This window comes from Macaca fascicularis, chromosome 4, assembly GCF_037993035.2.
Source record: "Macaca fascicularis isolate 582-1 chromosome 4, T2T-MFA8v1.1".
Classification (NCBI taxonomy): domain Eukaryota; kingdom Metazoa; phylum Chordata; class Mammalia; order Primates; family Cercopithecidae; genus Macaca; species Macaca fascicularis.
The window spans coordinates 68,320,887-68,329,573 of record NC_088378.1 but is presented as its reverse complement, the minus strand read 5'-3'; the positions used below and the strand labels follow the sequence as shown (position 1 = coordinate 68,329,573).

Below are 8,687 nucleotides of genomic sequence, written 5' to 3'. Positions count from 1 at the left end.
CGAAAGAACAGTACATTTTTAGAGAAAGAACAAGACAAAGGAAAAGAACTTTCTGGGTTTCTAAAGGTGGAAAATTATGGAGAGGCAGATATCTGGGGAAACTAATGAAAGATAAAGACTAATTAGTAAGGCTTGTTATGTAGGTTTTTCCTGTGCTCTCTCTGGGCTGAAAGGTCTAGAATTGTCTTCGGTATACAACTTCTGTCTTTCCTGGGAGAGAGGGGAGGTGGGGCACCTTTCCAAATGTATGTCCTGCTTTTATAAAAATAGAGGGAGTGTAGAGCTTTTCTTGTATCTGGATCTTTTCTATTGCTTTTAACTCAAAATAATCCTTATGCCAACATGGCACATTTTGGGGTGGCGTACTCTGTTACCCTCTAAGTTTAAAGAGGTTTAGTCAAGCTACATCCTGAAGAGATCCCACAGCTGGGAGCCAACACGTTGAGGCTGGGGAGAGAGTGTTTGAGGTAATATGGTGGCCAAAAAGAGGCTGTAAGTGTGGGTTATGACACGGCTTGTGGAACAAAAACATGGAACCTGAGAAGGGCTGCTAGGGAGTATGACAGTTCCTGATTCAGGGTGAAGGGGGTAAACATTGTTTGTTCTTACCTTGAGAGTGCAGAGGTAAACATTTCTTCCCAGAAAAGATGAAGAGACCCCTGAGGTTCCCCCTGGCTTTCCTTTCCACCTTGCCTACTGCTGCCAGATACTGTGTTGGAGACCAGTTGCTTCAGCACTCAGACCTCCTGAAAGGAATTTATAAAGTGTGTCCACATGTGAGTTATCACATATATCCAAGATTTTTGTTGAAACCATCCACTGCCATCATCTGGCCTGGAGCTTGGGACCTGCTGCATTTCCAGCCATCGAATAAAGAGAAGCACCAATGCTATAGGAGTTGTCATTGAATTGTGTCAAATTTAATGTCCCTGAATCAGGAACAAATGTACCTAACGCTGCAGTTACAGGGCTTCACCAAGAGCCGAAACTCAGCCCTGAAAATGAGCGCTGTCTGAGAACTGTGAGAAAGACGAATCATTAAGCTCTGGGGCTGGGTGATGTGTGAGGGGGGGTGCTGCACACATAATAAGAAAATTGAGCTTTTCTCAGCTTTGAACTTAATATACCTGAGGGGAATCATGATCGAACACAGGATACATTTCACTGAGTGGTCCTACGAACAGCGCAGTTAATTCTGTTTTGTGTGCTCTGTGTGTGCGTGTGTGTGTGTGTGTGTATGTATGAAAGTATAAGCCAGGTGTGTTGGCTCACACCTGTAATCCAAGCACTTTGGGAAGTTGAGGTGAGCGGATCACTTGAGCCCAGGAGTTTGAGACCAGCCTGAGCAACATATAAGGAGACCCCATTTCTACAACAAATAAATAAATAAAATTAGCCAGGTATGGTGGTGCAAGCCTGTGGCCCCAGCTACTCAGGAGGCGGAGGTGGGAGGATTGCTTGAACCCGGGAGGCAGAGGCTGCAATGGGCTGTGATCGTGCCACTGCACTCTAGCCTGGGTGACACAGCAAGACCCTGTCTCCAAAAAAAAAAAAAAAAAAGGATGAATGTGCATATATAATACATATATAATATATATTTGTAAAAGAAAATTGCTATTTTTCAAGATAATCAAATGTTGTGAATTGAATCATGGCCACCCTCACACCACACACCAAAAACATTTATGTGTTGAACTTCTAACCCTGTGTACCTCAGAATGTGACTTGATTTAGAGATGGTATCCTTACAGAGGTAAGAAGTTAAAACGAGGTCATCAGAGCAGGCCCAAATCCAGTATGACCGATTTCCTTATAAAAAGATGATATTTAGACTCTGGCATACATAGAGGGAAGATGACGTGAAGAGACACAGGGAGAAGGTGGCCATGCACACACCAATGACAGAGACCTGGAACAGATCCTTCCCTCACAGCCCACAGAAGGAACAAGCCCTGCCAATACCTTGATCTCAGGCTTCTACCTTCAGAACAGTGAGACAACACATTTCTGTTATAGAAGCCACCCAGTCATAGCACTTTGTTATGGCAGCCCTAGGAAACTGAGATCAAGAAAAGTACATTCTACTGTGTAGTTAATACGATAATCCCTCCTCAGCTTACTTCATTGCTATTTAAAAACTCCCTTTGACCTGATCTTTCAGGTTATGTAGCAATGGGCCATGGTGGGCACCGCCAAAGCCCGAAATACCGATTTCAGCGTTCACCATGTTACAAAAGGCTATCATTCACCAGGAGAGCTTGTTCGCATTACCTATGGCTGCCTTCACTCATCCTCCATTTCCCTTTCAACCAGGACTTTCACTCAAAACTTGGAAAACTTATCAATGCCTCCAACATCCCCCACCCCTGCCCCATCCCTCCTCCCCAAGTCTCCCTTGAAGAATAGTTTGACTAGTGATTCCTTTTGGCGAAACCAGATTACTCTTTTCCTCAATTCTCCCTGAACCATAAATTCATGCCTTTCGGGGCAGGCCTTCCACAGCCCATTCCACAGCAGATTTATTCCCCACTCCATCTCCCTTTTGCACTACTTAATCTGCTGTATTTTAATTGGGTCATAAAACTCTGTGTGCCACCCAGAAAAATTCCAAAGCAAGCAATCAGCAGGGACATTCTCTCAGCAGCCAATTTCTAATTATTTATTCAAGCCCAAAGCCTAATTCCACCCCTGAGTGTGGTGGTTCTGAGCTGCTGCACTCGCTGAGTAGAGCCAGAGCCAGAGCATGGTAGGGGTGAGTGGCCAACACTGAAGCGCATCCCTGGACAGGAGACTGTCTCTGAGGCAGGATGGTGTGAATGTATGGGAGGGGCTCTTCTCTGTGTTTAGGCAAATAGGAGAATTGCCTTGGGGCTTTCCTTGATCAGGCCCCATGTTGCTCAGAAATGACACTGCCACAGTTAATAAGGGAGTGTCCTCTACTAGGTCATGCTTAAGAAAAAAAAAAAAGACTAGTCAGCTACCAACTACCAGGACAACTGGATAGGCATCTGTTCCGTTTCATTCCATTCGTTTAGATGGAATTTACACAAGATAAATTTACACAGGATAAATACCATCTAAATAAAAACATTATTATAAAAATAAGTATATTAAAATGTTAGGATAGACTGGGCACAATGGCTCATGCCTGTAATCCCAGCCCTTTGGGAGGCCGAGGCAGGAGAATTACTTGAAGCCAGGAGGTCAAGACCAGCCTGGGCAATATGACGAGACCCCATCTCTACAAAAAAAAAAAAAAATTATTTTTAATTAGCTAAGTGCTGTGGCTGCACCTATGGTCCCAGGAACTCTTGAGACTTAGGCAGCAGGACCACTTGAACTCAGGAGGTTGAGGCTGCAGTGAGCCATTATCACAACACTGCACTCCAGCCTAGGGGACAGAGCAAGACTCTGTCTCAAGAAAAAAAAGAAGATTAGGTCTTTCTAACTACAGCACAAAATCCAAAAATCTTAAAAGAAAAGATTAACAAATTTAACTATATAAAAAATTTAGAAATTCTAGGCCAGGCACAGTGGCTCACACCTGTAATCCCAGCACTTTGGGAGGCCAAGGCAGGAGGATCACTTGAGGTCAGGAATTCAAGACCAGCCTGCCCAACATGGTGAAATCCCCTTTCTACTAAAAATACAAAAATTAGTCAGGTGTGGTGGCATGCACCTGTAATCCCAGTTACTCGGGAGACTAAGGCAAGAGAATTGCTTGAACCTGGGAGGCGGAGGTTGCAGTGAGTGAGCCCAGATAGCGCCACTGCACTCCAGCTTGGGCAACAGAGCGAGACTCTGTCTCCAAAAATAAAAAATAAATAAATAAAAATAAAAATTTAAAAATTCTAAAACACACATTCTCCCCCCAAAAAATTATGAACAAAGTCAGAAGATAAATGACAGATTGGCAAAAATCAAATCAATAAGAAATATTAACAACCCAATAGAAAAAGGTATAAATATTTAAAAAGGGGTTTATTAAAGGGAAACAATGACTAGCTGTTTAAAAATTTTAAAAGCCCATTATAAAGAAATGAAAATGAAAATTACAAGGAAATAGCATTTTTCACTTATCAGACTGCAAAAACCCAATCTCATACATTGTTGGTGGGAGTATAAATTGGTTCAATTTCTGTGAGGAACAATTTAGAACTATCCAAAGTACAAATACACATGTCCTTTGATCCTAGGAATATGTATTCCAGATATGCTCACACATGGGAAATAACACATTGTGTAGGTTTATTTATGAGACATTGTCCAGAATAGCCAGATTGGGAAAAACCTAAATGTCTATCAAAAGGGAACTGATTTGATCAACTGCAGTAAATACTTACAATGAAATAATCTTTAGCTGCAATAAAAGAATAAACAGGGTCTTAATGAATCAATATAAGAAATCATGCATACAAATACCAAAACACATAACACCCATGTGGGTAAGGCAGCCAGCCACATATGTAGAAAAAATGAGGGAGAATTAAATATGTCTTTATGACTTACTTATTCATAAAAAAATCTAAAAGGACAAACAAGAAAGAAATAATATAGAGCTGGATCTAAAATAGTTGTTAACAAAAAAGAAAAAAGAAAGAACAGTGGCTACCTGTTGGGGATAGGAACTGAATGATGATGGATAGGTGGGAGAGAATCTTTTTGTTTTATGGCCTTTTGTACTTTTTGGTGTTTGAACTATGTGAATATGTTACCTATTTCAAAAACTAAATTTCTGTTAAGAATTTCACAGGTAGGGTGAGAAAGACAGAGAACTCAGAGACTGATCATATATGTAGTGTGGTTTCCTGGCAACCAAACCTCACCAAACCTCATTCCCTCCCTCCAGAGCCTATCATGGTGATGACAGCCACAGGAGGTGAGGGTAGAGAGAGGAGAAGAGGGAAAGGGGGGGGTACATATTTAACCTGACTCTACCATCCATGTAGTTCTGCTTTTGATACTACTGTCAAATGGAATTATACACACAACATTATTGTCAAAGGAAATTAAACACAAAATATTGTGTTTGTATGTATGAAAGTGTTTATGGCTAAATGAATATTTTGTAACTCTGTTTTGTCATTTTGTATGTGTAAAAATATGCCAGGAGACTAAAATAAAGGAAATAGGCTTTTATTTAATGGCCTCTTTGGATTTCTAAGAACACCTACCCATGGATCTTTTGTCACATTTCCCTTTGTTCTTAAAACTTCCTCCTGAGTGTTGACTCTAACCAAATTTCACCGGAACACAAATATGACATGGGGCACTCACAGAAGCCTCACCAGGAGCTGCACTCCCCTAGGAGGCCCTGTCCCTCTAGTTGCAGCTCAGGGAAATAAACAGAGGCCAGATGCTGCTTGCCCAAGGTATACATGCTGCTTCTTAGTGATTCAATATTCAACAGCTATTTGGTGCAGCACTGCTTGGTAGGTATTTTAACACACTGTCAACTGAAGAATCATGAGGTTCACAAATTTGGAAAGGAGAGCTTTATTTATCATAAAGGGTTGCAGTTTGCAGGGTGACTGTTCTAATAGGCTGGGAAGTGTAGCTTCCGGTCAGAAGCCAGAAACAGCACTTCAAGGGAACAGGAATTTATGCTGAGCAGGGTGGTCAAATATACATATTGAGTAAACTATAAGATGAGTCATGAATAGTTGTGAAAGGAGAAACACAAGCCTGTGCAATTGAACTTTATGCTCTTCATGGATCCAAAGGCGGAGTTTTGGGCCTTCTAATGTCAAAAGGTGAAGCAGAGGACACGAAGGTATTCAGTCCATATCATCTGTAGACTGGCCAGGACCACTCCACAGGCAGTGTTCTCTTCTCAGGAAGACAGGCTTATCAGTGTGTCAAAACCACAAAAAGGCAGGGGTAGTGTCAGGGAGTTGGGTGATATCCACAGTGGAGGCTTTCAAAAGGGTTGGCTTCTGTTTAACCTTTAGGGAAGAAAGACTAATGGCAGTTATCAAGGGAGGGGGTATAATGAGGCATATCTGACCTCCCATCCCATCATGGCCAGGAACTCAGGTTTCAAGGTTTCTTTGGGGTCCCCTTGGGCAGGATGGGGTTCATTCAGTCAGTTGGGGGGGCTTAGGTTTTATTTTTCTCAGTATTGCGAATCTTACCCATAGGGCTTTCTGAGGCAAAGCTTCTCCATTTTGGTTCCAATGTTAGTTATTAATAAAAGGTAAGAGATGGGAATTTGTTAGCAAAGAAAGGAAATTTGATGTCTTTTAAAAACAAAACATGGCATGAAGAAAGAATAACAAAATCAGAATTCCCCTGGGAAATTCACTCCCATTGGCATATATACTGTTTATTTAGGGTGTCGCACAACATAAAGAGGATTTAGCACCTGGCAGGAAAGACTGAGTGTTCCAAAGATGGAGTAAACATAAGATCCTATAAAGAATTGCTAGTGAAAGACTCCATCTGCTTTCTTTGGCTGGAGTGACTGGTCACAAGGCACTTTTGAAGCATGATTTTGAGTAGAAGAAGCCATATTAATGTACTATTTGGTTTGGGGAAGGAGACCCAGGCCAGAGAAGAGGGGTTCAGCAAGTTCCAGGAGATGAGGGCAGAAACCCAGGAACTACACCATTCCACCCATGGCTCTGAAAAGTTGGTAGAAGAAGCCCTCCATACTAACATGCACGAAGGCCCCAGCTCGCCTGCCCCAGCAATGCCAGCATCACCCTCCCTGCCCACCCGCTCTCTCACCTTGGCACTCTTACCAGGTTCTAGCACTGCTGCCTTGATGACTACAGAGCTTCCAGCGGCCATCACAACAAAACCACAATCATCTAGCCCCTAAGATGCAGAGCCTTGACCTTGGGGAGTCACAGAGATTAAAATAAGAGATACAGGATGCAAGGAAATGCCCACTGGGGTTTACTCCTCTTGGGCTCCTCAAGTCCTGAGGTCTTCATAAAAGCAAGTTACTATGAAGATGGGAGGCAGCCACTGTCTGGCCTTGATTGTCCTCATGGGCCTCTGGGGTGGAAGATGAGCCTTTAAAGGGGCCAAGTGCGCAGCGTGAGCAAGAGAGTTTTAAGTGTTATACTGTGGGAGGAAAAGGCTGAAGAGAAATTCAAAAGGCTCATCTAAGTACCATATTGAAAGAAAGTGAGAAAGCATAGGTCAGGGACCAGGAACAAGTAAGGCCTTGGGAACTTTCTGGAACCTTTCTAATTTCCTCATGTTTGCTTCTATTATCTTCCTAGTATACTTTCTGGTAGCACAACCTTTTCAAAATGCTTAAAACAAAAAGATCTGTGTGTTTGTTTTGAGAACAACAGTTAATCATGTGCTGGGACAGCCTGAAAGGAGAAGGAAAACCTGAGGAACAGGGTGAGTCGGGAAGCTTTGGACAGGACATAGTTGTCATAGAAGGAAGGAGAAGCAGTTCGGCCTGTTAGGTGACCTAGAAACTTAGTAATAAAGGAGTGGTTTCTCCAAAGTTTTTATTTTTATGCCCTTCTACAGTTTTTGTGTATTTCTATGTAACCTATTTTTTGTTTATAATCTACTTTATTCCATAAAAGATTTAAGTAGTCTATAGGATATAAGAAATATATTTAATAAAATACAAAGTCAAAAACATGCAAAATGTTTTAAAAGGTTATGACCAGGAGAGAATTCGAACACGTGTTTGCATAAGGCCCTGCTCTGTCACTAAACAGAGGCTCAGATTTGTCTCTGAACTTCCAGGTGCCTGAGACAGAACAGAAATCAGATAGGTTACTGGAATCTCATTGTTCACCAAAAGACAAACAAACAATTGCTAAGGTAAAGTAAAAAATACTTACAGGACTTCACAGAGTGGTTGAAAAAAAAAAGTGACACCTCCACATTATCATCAAGAGGAAAGTTCGTGAAGTTGTCTCTTACATGCTAAGAGGATGACTCCAAGACGTAATTCGGCGTTTCTGTAGGAACCCTCCCCTCCTCACCTAACTAGAAAGCAGCAGAGCCAGATTTGGAACACAGGTCCTGTGACCTCAGCTCCTGTTTGCTTTGTACCTCCTTTCACCTAGCTAGTTCCTACTTCTCTTGCAGTCTCAATTTAAATTTCACTTCCTGAAAAAGACCTTTCTGACCCTGGGCTGGACTAGGCCCCTATTAGGTTCTCAGCACCCTGGGTCTTCCCTATCTTTCACACATCACATTCTTTGTTCTCATTTGTTTGGTGTCTGTCTTTACCAACATAATGAAAGCTCATGACAGGAGGGACCATCTGGTCATCTTTTTTTTTTTTTTTTTTTTGAGACGGAGTCTCGCGCTGTCACCCAGGCTGGAGTGCAGTGGCCGGATCTCAGCTCACTGCAAGCTCCGCCTCCCGGGTTCACGCCATTCTCCTGCCTCAGCCTCCCGAGTAGCTGGGACTACAGGCGTCCGCCACCTTGCCCGGCTAGTTTTTTGTATTTTTTTTTTTTTTTAGTAGAGACGGGGTTTCACCATGTTAACCAGGATGGTCTCGATCTCCTGACCTCGTGATCCGCCCGTCTCGGCCTCCCAAAGTGCTGGGATTACAGGCTTGAGCCACCGCGCCCGGCCTTTTTTTTTTTTTTTTTTGAGTCTCTCTCTGTCACCAGGCTGGGGTGCAGTGACACGATCTCAACTCTTTGCAACCTCTGCCTCCCGGGTTCAAACGATTCTCCTGCCTCAGCCTCCCCCAA

At 42.7% G+C, this 8,687-nt stretch overlaps 1 long non-coding RNA gene across 1 annotated transcript; it reads right to left on the bottom strand.

The window, feature by feature from the left end:
- Positions 1–5,487: 5,487 nt before the first annotated feature.
- Positions 5,488–7,994, bottom strand: LOC123572838 (uncharacterized). Its single transcript, XR_006697388.2, has 3 exons — positions 7,818–7,994; positions 6,744–6,839; positions 5,488–5,945 (listed from the first exon to the last, which is right to left on the bottom strand). It is a non-coding gene; the product is annotated as an uncharacterized lncRNA (long non-coding RNA).
- Between the last annotated feature and the right edge of the window lie 693 nt (positions 7,995–8,687).